The following is a 10,819-nucleotide window of genomic DNA, read 5'->3' as shown; positions in this document are numbered from 1 at the left end:
TTTTGAAATAAATTTCAAAACCACACTATTTTAGCCCAACATTTTATCTTAATTGTTTGGGGAGTTTTCTAACTACACAAGGATTTTTTTGGTGGTGAGAGGAAGGGGTCCTATCGTTGTTCAAGATTTACTACAAACAATATCCACAATATTCACTTTTATTTCCTCATTGAGAAGTGATTAAAAATGTCTTGACATTCCTTCCCTCCCCGACCCCACCATTATAGAAGATAATTCCTGTTTTATTCCCCATAGCTCATGGTTTCACAACGGTTTGGGATATGCAGCTTTTACTCCTTTGGCTAAGTTGGCCTGTGACAGTCATCTGTGATGTGTGACCAAACACCGCTCTTCCTGGTCTTCTATTTTGGCACCTTCATGTGAACAGATGTGGGAAGAGTTTGGTCACCAGATCCAAGAGGCTCCGGTGGGGTGGCGCGGGGTAGGGTGGAATCGGGCGGGCCCAGGCGGGGTGGGGTATTAGCAAGGGCCTGGGAAACAGGCTCAACTCATCCTTGACTAGCAGCCTTAGTGAAACTGGGCTGCTGCTCCAGTAGGCACCGCGCCATGCACATACCTGAGGAGGAGCGTGTTGCAGGCGCAGCGCTTAATCATGTCACAACAGGGCGTGGGAGCCGACCTCAGGCACTGGGAGTATCAAAGGCAACTGTGCTCTGGGATTTCAAGCCTCAAGTGTCGGGAGCGTTATATGCAGCAGTACATTTCAAGTCGGGGCTGTATTGCAACTGCCGGAGACATTTTTGCCCCCCTGAGCTCAGCCTGACAAATGATGCTGCTCTTTCACTGGAGACACCAGGCCTTCTACACTCGTTGGCAGGAGACAGTTGTACGGTTTCCTTGAGTGAGGTGCCATTTGAATTTCTTCATTAGGCTTTGTCTCACGTGTAGCTGTGAAAAGTCAACATTATGTAAAGTTCTTGTCCATCGCTGTGGAGCCTGTTGGACGGCAGGCACGGTGACTAAGGAGCTTTGTCTAGAGGCCTCGGCCGGACGACAGCCGTGCCTGCCGCTTGCCTGCGGGAGCCTCATCCTCTTGGAGACCAGGCTCCTGGGCAAGGTTCTGGCCCCCACACTGGACTCGAGTGGGGGCGGTTCCCCCAGAAAGATCCTCGGGCGGTGCCGGGGGCGGGTCCAAGGGCGGGTCCAAAGGTGAGGGGTGGGAACATGAGCCAATAAGAACAGGGCTTGGCCGGGCCGGGGCGGGGCCTGTGGCCGGGTCTGCGGGGGCGGGACAGAGCCCACCCCAAGTGGAACTCAGCCGACCTGGCGCCTCTGCTGAGAGGACTAAGCCCCGCAGCCCAGAGGCGGAGGCGGCCTCGAGGCCCAGCGCAGGTAAGAGCGGGGTGATCTGGGGCGGGTTGTGAGGCCGTGGCTTCGGCCCCTCGCATTAGAGGTTGTCGCACGTTGGAAGCCGGGCCTTGGAGCGTCGGAGCGGTCCGGCCGCAGAGCGGGAGCGGGCTGGCGGCGGTGTCGGCACCTCCCCGGCCTGGAGGGACTCCGAACGTGCGGCCCCGCGCCCAGCGAACGCTGGATTTGGGAGCCCGCTGGTCGGCGGAGGCGGCTGTGATGGAGCCTGACTGAGGGTCTCTTCGCCGCTCACCTCGGGGCGCGGGGACCGTCGTCCGGGTGGCGCTCGGAAGCGCTCGGCATTCCTGGGGAAGAAGCAGGGAGGAAACGCCGGGCTTTCGTCAGTATTAAACCGCGGCAGGCTGAGACGGTGGGTTTTTCAAACATTTTTGCTTCTCTGTGTTTTGAGGCTTAACAGAATCTGACGAGCACAGTAAAGTCGTCAAGTAGGATTTTGATTTAAAAAGTCTGACAGTGGAACATCCAAGAGTTACTATTATAGTATGACAGAAGATGATCAGAATATGAGTCAGGGGCGGGAGTTTCGGCCAGACCCACGTACCAGATGTGATACCTCGGTTAAAGTCGACTTTTCTGGGCCTCGTTTCCTTAGCTGTAAAATCGGGATGCTTTTTCCAGGCGGTATTCTTAGGGTCAAATGAAACGAGTGAGAGTGTCCTATAAATGTTAGGTATTGTATATTCTGTTAAACAACTGTTAAGCGCCAGGCACATAGTAGGCTCTTTGTAAACCTTTACCCTAAAGCTAGCGGTTCACCTAAGGTGTTTTAGATGAAGTCCTACATCTCGGTTTACTGTGTAAATTGTTTAAGCTCATTTTTTACAAATCACCATTGTTGGAAGTGTAGTCCATTTTTCAGTGATTAATGAATTTTTCTAGAATGGCACACTACACTGTTCCTGAATCGTTTACCAAGAAGTTTGGTAGCAGTTAATCTGTGTCTTTGCTTTAGGTAAATATTTGTAGTTTAAGTTACCTGGTAAAGTAAGCTAGGAGTATTGCTTCAAATAGAGACTTATATTAGCTTTTGTAAGATTTAAGTCGTCCAAACAAAATATATTAATATATAGCTGCATTTTTTGGTACAGCTTTTATTATAGACATTTGAGTTCTCTTCTGTGGGTTTGTGAATGTGTGAGGAGTTTTGGGGGAAGACTGGAAAGGAAAAAAGGAATACCAGTTTGTAACCAGTACACTTTGACTAGGGATAAATGTAGGCATGTTCCGAAGTTGTTTCCCAGGCAGAAACCAGGAAATGTAGTAATTGTGTCCCTTGGCTTTTCATTAGTTTGTGTGTGTGTGTTGATAGATTTTATTAAATAAGGATGTAAAGGAAGAATATTAATTTTTCTGATGTGACAATAGGCAGTTTTCTAAAACTGGAAATTATATTTTATTTTGTTATTTAAATAATTTCTTAATTTTTGGATGACTGTGCCCGGTCTTCCCTGCTGCACAGGCTTTTCTCTAGTTGCAGCAAGTGTGGGCTACTCTCTAGTTGCAGTGCCTGGGCTTCTTTTGGGGGCTTCTCTTGTTGTGGAGGACCAGCTCTAGATTGCACGGGCTTCAATAGTTGTGGCGCATGGGCTCCACAGTTGCAGCTCCCAGACTCTAGAGCACAGGCTTAACAGCTGTGACACATGGGCTTTGTTGCTCCATGGCGTGTGGGATCCTCCTGGATCAAGGATCAAACCCATGCCTTCTGCATTGGCAGGAAGGTTCTTTACCACTGAGCCACCAGGGAAGCCCTGGAAATTTTATTTTGAATGATCTGTTGTAAGTCTTACATTATAGACAAGAATTTTAGATCACTGGGTACCAAAACCAAATTAAATGGAGAAGTAGAGGGAAAGTTTCTAGTGAATATAATTTTTGTTTTGCTTTAACAGTTTTACATGTTTCAACAGTTCAGTGCAAGATGGATGTTTTGAAACACCGATTTCAAGCATGTACTCCATATATAAAGCTTGCTGTGATTTCTAATTTGTTGATCTTGGCGGACTGAAATCTTATATGCACATTATTTGTTAAGCATTAATATATTCTAAGGCACAGTTTTAGCACTTATGTTCCTATATGGGCAGCTTCCCTGGTGGCTCAGTGGTAAAGAATATGCCTGCCAGTGCAGGAGACGTGGGTTCGATCCCTAGGTTCGATCCCTGGGTTGGAAAGATCCCCTGGAGAAGGAAACGGAAACCCAGTCCAGTATTCTTGCCTGGGAAATCCCGTTGACCCAGGGCCTGGTGGGCTACAGTCCATGGGGTTACGGAAGAGTCTGACAGGGCTTAGGAACTAAACATCAACCTGAGTCACCAGAGAAGCCACCCATACATTAATGTAAGTGCTAAAACTGTGCATTGGCATGTATTAGGTGCTCAGTAAATAATGTGAGTATAAGGCTTCAGTCTGCCAAGATCAACAGACAGTAAAGAATCTGTCTGAAATGTAGGAGACCTGGGTTCAATCCCTGAGTCGGGAAGTCAGTCTCTTCTCCCTTGAGAAGGGAATGGCTACCCACTCTAGTATTCTTGTCTGGATAATTCCATGAACAGAGGAGCCTGGCAGGCTACAATCCATAGGGTCACAAAGAGTTGGACCCAACTGAGAGACTAACAATTCTTGTATGGGCAGGATTTAATTCCTTCCATCTAGGAGATTACATTTTACCCCATGCTGCTGCTGCTGCTGCTAAGTTGCTTCAGTCGTGTCCGACTCTGTACGACCCCATAGACGGCAGCTCACCAGGCTCCCCCGTCCCTGGGATTCTCCAGGCAGGAACACTGGAGTGGGTTGCCGTTTCCTTCTCCAATGCACAAAAGCGAAAAGTGAAAGTGAGGTCGCTCACTCGTGTCCGACTCTTAGCTACCCCATGGACTGAAGCCCCCCATAGGCTAGCATAAGTACAGAGAAAGTTTTTTTAACAACTGATGATAATGATAACATCAATCAGCAATTATTGGGATGTGCTTTGGGCTAGGCAGTGTTCTAAATTCTTACATGCATTAGTTTATTGAATCCTTAGAACCACCTTGAGGGGTGTTATTACTATGATCTCCTCTTTGAGCAACATAGAAAGGTTGAATGACTTTCCCATATCAAACAGCCTAGGTGCCAGAGCTAGGTAGGATTCAAACCAGACACTTGGGCTCCAAAAATCATGATCTTAGCCCTTTCACTATACTGAGTTTAGAATTCTGGGCATGAGATACAATGAAATCCAAGGAGTACTTAAAAGAAAGTTCTGTGAAGAACTTCTTCAAAAAGAAGGAAAGAGAGAGAGAAACTGATATTGCAAGATATAGATGAAGGCATATCCAAGCTTCTACTTAATTATGCTTTATACATATGTGAAAAGTATTTTTCCTGGTGAATGACGTGAGATTCTTTTTGTTTTTGAGCTCTCAGTCACTCAATTACTGCAATTATGGCATTATCTTAATACTGTGAGAGGTGATTATTTTTCAATAAGAAGTTTAAAATGTCTTTTTGCAGAAGATAAGTTAAATGTTAGAGTCAAGAAAATGTTTCCCTGACTTCAAGATGCTTATAACCAGACATATAAATAAGTCCCTACAATTTCAGGGTGATAAGAGTTATAACAGAGATACATGCCATGCTGTGCTTAGTCGCTCAGTTGTGTCCCACTCTTTGCGACCCCATGGACTGTAGCCCACCAGGCTCCTCTGTCCATGGAATTCTCCAGGCAAGAATACTGGATTGGGTTGCCATACCCTCCTCCAGGGGATCCCAACCCAAGGATTCCCAAACCAAGGATCAAACCCAGGTCTCCTACATTGCAGGCAGATTCTTTATTGTCTGAGCCACGAGGGAAACCCAAGAATACTGGAGTGGGTAGCCTATCCCTTCTCCAGGGGATCTTTCTGACCCAGGAATTGAACCAGGATCTCCTGCATTGCAGATGGATTCTTTACCAGCTGAGCTAGCAGGGAAGCCCATAACAGAGATATAGTTAAGAATTTAATTGGACCATTGATGAGGGAAGATAATTCTATATATGGTAAGAGGAGGCTTAGTGAGATGATACCATATTTGAATTTGGCTTTGAAGGATGAATAGGAGTTTACTGAGTTAGGGAAGGGAACAGAAGATATGGATGCAAACCAGGAATATTAGGTGGAAGTATATGGTATGTTTCAGGAATGTGTTTTGGTCCACGTTGTCACTAAACATCAGAGTGTATAGAGATGAGGGGTTGGTCTAAAAAAGATGGTGCCTGGAAATAAACTGGAAAAAACAAAAAGGTTGCAGAGCTTGGTTGCCAGTCATATTAGGATTGCTGAAATTTCTAGAAATTAGGTTAAGTATAGGATTTCAGTACCTTTTGTTTGAAATAAAGAAGATTTTTTCCGTTTGACATAATCTTTCACTATAGAACATGGTGTTAAAGGTGGTTTTAATACTTTGAAGTATAGGATATGCTATAAAACAACATACAGATTAGGCGTGTAAAAAGTTGTGACTCAGAGAAAGGGAGTCTTCATTTGGTGAAGGGCCTGTGTATCATGTTGAGGACTTTGGACTTGATTCTAAAGACGATGGCGAGCCAGTGAGGGACTTGATGTAGTTAGGAAAGATAACATGGTGATGGTATGATGTAGATGCTGGATTGGATGGAGAAGCAAAAGGTAGAGAGATAAGTTAGAAAGCTGGTGCTATTGAAATAGCTCAGATAAGAGAGGATAAGAGCTGAGCAGGAAAATAGTAATAGGGATGAAAAGGAGAGGACAGATGATAAAAATGTAGAATTTACAAGTGAATTTACATGTAGAATTTACATTTACAAATGTAGAATTTTAAAAGTGATTGGCTTTGAAGGTCAACAGAAAAGTAAAAACTTAGTTTCTCAGCTTGGGGAACTGGATAGAAGAGCTTGATTTAATTTTTAATGGGAGGGGGAAGTTAATTGCTTAAGATTTGAACATGATGAGTTTGAGGTGTCTGTGGAGCCTCAGATGGAGGTGGCAAGAGAGGATCCAGAGCCCAGAGGGGAGGCTGAGATTGGGGATTCAGATTTAGGAGTTAGCCAGAGTAGGAACTGAAGCCTAAATGCAGATGAAATTGCTCCGGGGCAGGGGCTGCAGGGTGGGGACACAAAGAATTTTGCTTTGTATGAATGGAAGGGATTATTTATTCATTTATACATATTTTCTAATTAATTATGACTGTAAAACAATTAAATGGGTTTTATTTGAAGATTAAATAGCTTTTACATCCAAATGAATCCTGTTCTTTTAAAATTTCACTTGACAGTCATTCATTTATTCCCAAAGTGTTTTGCCCAAACTATTATTGGAATATCTCTTTGTAAAAAAAAAAAAAGCAAATTCACAGCCAGTCAAGAAAGTAGATCCTCTTTTTTTTTTTTATCCTCTTTATTATAGAATTATTTTTCATCCTCTGTACTTTGTAATTCCATGCTTATCTAGATGGGCCCCATTTTCAGTTGGTTCCACTTCTGTTATTTCAACTTTTGGATGGTGCAAAATTGCTGCATATTCAATAGAAACTATACTTGGAATTTTTCCTGGGCTAGTAATATGCTGTGTGGTACTCTCTCTTAATGCTGGGCAGAGGCAGGGAGTCAGCTCTTGTCAGCCACACAATCAGAAGAACAACCAACTGATACACTTATAACCATTTAGTACCCATACAACAATTCTCTTTTTCACTTCCAGTTCAGTAGTCAATAAACGACATGAGATATTAACGTTTTATTTTAAAATGGGCTTTTATCAGATCTTCCTGAACTTACTGTGGGATTATGTTCTGATAAACTCATGATAAGGTAAAAATATCATAAGTCGAAAATACATTTAGTACATCTAACCTACCAAACATTGTAGCTTAGCTTCAGTTCCGTTCAGTGTTAGTCGCTCAGTCGTGTCTGACTCTTTGCAATCCCGTGGACTGTAGCCTGTCAGGCCCCTCTGTCCACGGACTTCTCCAGGCAAGAATACTGAAGTGGGTTGCTATTCCCTTCTCCAGGGGATCTTCCCAACCCAGGTATCCAGCCCGGGTCTCCCACATTGCAGGCAGATTCTTTACTGTCTATCTTAAATATGCTCAGAACTCCTACTTTACCCCAAATTAGGCAAAATCATCTAACACAAGACCTATTTTATAATACATTTATTATTTCATGTAATTTATTGAATACCGTATATGAAAAACAGAATGACTATATATACAGAAAGGTTGTAAGTGTATTGGATTTTCAGCCTTATGATCCTGTGGATCCTAAGGGAGCTGCTGGGAGCTGCAGCTCTGCCCAGCATGATGAGTATCACCCTGCAGTCACTGCCCCTGGAAGTTTGTACACTATCAGAATCAAAAATACATTTGAAAATATTTTTCTGTATTCAGTACTCCTTATTGAGCCAGTAAAATGGCAATCTTTTTCCTTAGTGAAAGTGAGGACACTGAAAGCTAGGTGGAATAAAAGACCAAAATTGGAAGTGTCTTACACTGGTTCCCAGAGGATTGGACAAGATGGAATCTTTTGTCTTTTTTCTCTTAAAGCTGCATGAATAATTTTTCTCTAAGGAAAAGGGAACATGAAATTTTTCTTCACTTCAGGGACATTAAACTGGATTATAAGGTTGAAGAATTAAAAATAATGGTGAGATAAGAGAAGGTAGTTCAAAGGACTTACTTCTTCACATGTGGCATCTGAGATGTTTCTCTTGCACCTCGTGTTTTTGAGGAGGAATTTATGATTTTTTTTTTTTTTTGCTTATAAATCTTAGATTCCCAGCTAGCAACCTGAAAGTATAATTTTAACATTCAGTTCAGGCAGTATTAATCCATTTATATCAGTTATATATTTTATTTATGCTCTCCTGTATTTCTTTAAGTTAGATTTCTGATGTTCGTGGTTTTCATAGCAGAGAGAAATGTTTATAACAGAGGACATGGGGGACAATTATTAGTTTTATTTCAAAGTGTAAATTCATAAAAGTGACATATTTGTGATTTGTTTTTTCCTTGTGTGGATGTTAATGTTAGAGGATAGTTTTGAGGAGGGTGAGATTTATTCTTGGTGCTACTTAAAAGAAGTGTGCTTTTTTTCTTTCTCTCTCTGTTTTTCTCCATTAGAGTGGAAAAAAAAACAAAACAGTCCAGCTGTCTAGGATATTTTTGAGTTGGTTACTTAGCAATATGAAGCATAATTTTGTATTTAAATATTTATCTGTATTCTTTGATACTCTGATTAAATAAAAGTCTATTAAGGCTGATGATATTAGAGCCTGCTGGGAGGAAATGACACAGCCTGGTTTTCAACAATATTTACTGCAAATCATCTTTTCCCTGGTACCTACTTAAACTGTAAGGGGTACCATGGAACAAAAGAACAATATTATTTTAATTAGAGTGATGGTCAGTTTGGCGATTATCGTAATGCAATGGTTATTGCACAGTTAATTTATATTAGTGTAATTAAAGGTCAAGCAGAATGTAGCAGGATTTTCTTTGCTGTTGGTAAAAATGGTGAAACTCTAAGTTTTATTTATTAACTTTAAATGCGTTCTTCAAGTGTGATGTTTTTGAGTTCAGTGATAATTGTTGTTCAAAAAGAAATTAGGCCAATTTGCCCTCTAAATGTACTGTCTAATTATTAGGAGAAGAAAGAACGCATAAAGTGAAAAAATACAGAGGCTTGCTGCATCTGGAGGTGCAAAAATGTTGAGGAAAGGATGACTCAAGAAAAAGTATAAGATATCTTACATGAAGATCTCTTTCACGAAGATAATTTTAAAAATGGGTTTATCAAATGTGCAAAACCTCATGAAAATGACTCCATGTATTTGTGTTAATGTTGCAAATGAAAGTTATGATCTTTTACATTGAAGAGATTTTTGGAAGCAGCATTCTGGACTTTTCAGTAACCTTTTCAAATATTTTCAAAGAAAGAAAAGTATGTAAAACTATGTCAATTTCCTTTTTATTTCAGCCTCATTGTTATTTTATTTAGTTGCATTATCAGTGGAATGAGAGAAAAAGTGCTACATATTTATTGAAAAAAGTTTTTGTTTAAAATGCATGGATGAAAAATAATGCATGGATGTTACACGTATGATGTTTGGTGTTTAGTTGGTGGAAAATCAAAAATTTCACCTTTTCATATTGACATATCTCTGTTCTATCATTATGGGACATTTCAACAGTGCTTATAAGGTGGCTACAGTCTGATACAGACTTTACAACCCAAATTGATGGGATCTCTATTATAAGTTTCTGATATAATATTATTTTAAAAATACTTTTAAGTAGTAGAATCTCAAAAACAACAGAATGATCTCTGTTCATTTCCAAGGCAAACCATTCAATATTACAGTAATCCAAATCTATGCCCCAACCAAACGCCAAAGAAGCTGAAGTTGAACGGTTCTGTGAAGACCTACAAGACCTTCTAGAACTAACGCCCAAAAAAGACATTATAGGGGACTGGAATGCAAAAGTAGGAAGTCAAGAGATACCTGGAATAACAGGCAAATTTAGCCTTGGAATACAAAATGAAGCAGGGCAAAGGCTAACAGAGTTTTGCCAAGAGAATGCACTGGTCATAGCAAACACCCTGTTCCACCAACACAAGAGAAGACTCTACACATGGACATCACCAGATGGTCAATACTGAAATCAGATTGATTATATTCTTTGCAGCCAAAGATGGAGAAGCTCTATACAGTCAGCAAAAACAAGACCGGGAGCTGACTGTGGCTCAGATCATGAACTCCTTATTGCCAAATTCAGACTTAAATTGAAGAAAGTAGGGAAAACTACTAGACCATTCAGGTATGACCTAAATCAAATCTCTTATGATTTATACAGTGGAAGTGAAAAATAGATTGAAGGGATTAGATCTGATAGACAGAGTGCCTGAAGAACTATGGACAGAGGTTTGTAACATTGTGCAGGAGGCTGTGATCAAAACCATGAACAAGAAAAAGAAATGCAAAAAGACAAAATGGTTGTTTGAGGAACCCTTACAAATAGCTAAGAAAAGAAGAGAAGCTAAAGGCAAAGGAGAAAAGGAAAGATATAACCATTTGAATGCAGAGTTCCAAAGAATAGCAAGGAGAGATAAGAAAGCCTTCCTCAGTGATCAATGCAAAGAAATAGAGGAAAACAGTAGAATGGGAAAGACTAGAGATCTCTTCAAGAAAATTAGAGATACCAAGGGAACATTTCATGCAAAGATGGGCACAATAAAGGACAGGAATGGTATGGACCTAACAGAAACAGAAGATATTAAGAATATGTGGCAAGAATACACAGAACTATGAAAAAAGATCTTCATGACCCAAATAACCACAATGGTGTGGTTACTCACCTAGAGCCAGACATCCTGGAAGGCGAAGTCAAATGGGCCTTAGGGAGCATCACTACAAATAAAGCTAGTGGAGGTTGA

General features: G+C 41.3%; 1 protein-coding gene across 4 annotated transcripts in view; it reads left to right on the top strand.

The window, feature by feature from the left end:
* The first annotated feature begins 1,270 nt into the window (after positions 1–1,270).
* DENND2C (DENN domain containing 2C) overlaps positions 1,271–10,819 on the top strand; it is an 89,526-nt gene continuing 79,977 nt past the window's right edge. For 2 of the 4 annotated variants that reach the window (XM_069601317.1, XM_069601353.1), the window contains exon 1: positions 1,278–1,353. The gene's annotated coding sequence lies outside the window, so the exon portion shown is untranslated. Of the gene's footprint in view, positions 1,354–10,819 lie in introns of all 4 variants that reach the window. The other 2 variants (XM_069601344.1, XM_069601324.1) reach the window with 2 other exon arrangements.

The sequence above is a fragment of the Ovis canadensis genome, chromosome 1 (genome assembly GCF_042477335.2).
Source record: "Ovis canadensis isolate MfBH-ARS-UI-01 breed Bighorn chromosome 1, ARS-UI_OviCan_v2, whole genome shotgun sequence".
NCBI lineage: Eukaryota > Metazoa > Chordata > Mammalia > Artiodactyla > Bovidae > Ovis > Ovis canadensis.
This window is presented reverse-complemented; position numbering and strand designations above follow the sequence as displayed.